The sequence below is a fragment of the Phoenix dactylifera genome, chromosome 1 (genome assembly GCF_051530095.1).
Source record: "Phoenix dactylifera cultivar Ajwa chromosome 1, Ajwa_hap1_PhDact_Kaust_v1.1, whole genome shotgun sequence".
Lineage (NCBI taxonomy): Eukaryota > Viridiplantae > Streptophyta > Magnoliopsida > Arecales > Arecaceae > Phoenix > Phoenix dactylifera.
In genome coordinates, this window is record NC_143190.1 from 26,299,183 (window position 1) to 26,300,352 (window position 1,170).

A 1,170-nucleotide genomic window follows, 5' to 3' on the forward strand; every position below is an offset into this window, starting at 1 on the left:
AAAAAGGATTATTGAAAGATTTTTGATAGGTATTCATAACATTGGCCTGATCATGCAAGACTTCCTTGAATGCGGGTATTATGGGGCAATCAGTGGTGAGATGGCCAGGCATCTCACAAATCCTACAACATTCGCTGTTATGTTCTACGGTCTTGACGGGTTCAATCCTTCTAAGTTCAATTTCCTCTACCTTCCTAGTAAGGGCTGCCATTTTAGCCTGAATATCATCCTGAGTACTAAGGTTGTAAAGGCCCCCGTGTCCAATGCTAGTAGGCTTAGGCAAAGGTTTATTCACTCTATCCCCTGTATCCCATAATTGTGCAGTCTCTGCGAGAGAGTCTAAATAGTTCCATGCCTCATCGGGTTGCTTTTCCAAAAATAGACCATTGCACATAGTCTCTATAAATTGTTTTAACTGTGGAGACAACCCTTCGTAAAAGAAACTAATAGTTCTCCATATTTCAAACCCATGATGAGGACAAGAGAGAAGCAAATCTTTAAATCTCTCCCAGCATTCATAAAATGTTTCATGGTCGTTTTGTTGGAAATTACTAATGTGCCTTTTCAAAAAGTTAGTCCTTTGTGCGAGAAAGAATTTTTTCAAGAATTCTCTTTGCATATCATGCCATGTTCCTAGCGATCTAGGTCTCAAGGAGTTCAACCATGTTTTGGCTTTATCCTTTAAGGAAAAAGAAAACAAGGTTATCAGGATCAAGCGCTACCATTACACCAAAATCTGCAGGTGTTAGTGAAGGCGCAACTTTATTTCCTTAAACTAGCGCAGGGGCCCATAGCGCCACGAGTCGACTCCGACCAAGCCTCGCCCAACTCCGGACTCCGACAGGGCCTCGCCAGTGGGTTCAGGGACCCCCTAGTGGTATAACCCACCCTACTCCTCCAGCGCATCCACGTTGGCAGGCGGCGGGACTGACTCGGCCCTCCAGGCCTCCGCCAACGTTGACTCGGCCCCTCAGGCCTCCGCCAACAATCCTCCCCCAACGTGATGCCTGGGTTTCGAACTCGAGACCTATGGCTCTGATACCAATTGTCAGGATCAAGCGCTACCATTACACCAAAACCCGCAGGTGTTAGTGAAGGCGCAACTTTATTTTCTTAAACTAGCACAGGGGCCCATAGCGCCACGAGTCGACTCCGACCAAGCCTCGCCCA

At 46.7% G+C, this 1,170-nt stretch overlaps 1 pseudogene; it reads left to right on the forward strand.

The window, feature by feature from the left end:
* Positions 1-464: 464 nt before the first annotated feature.
* LOC120106389 (small nucleolar RNA R71) lies at positions 465-562 on the forward strand (annotated as a pseudogene).
* Positions 563-1,170: the final 608 nt, after the last annotated feature.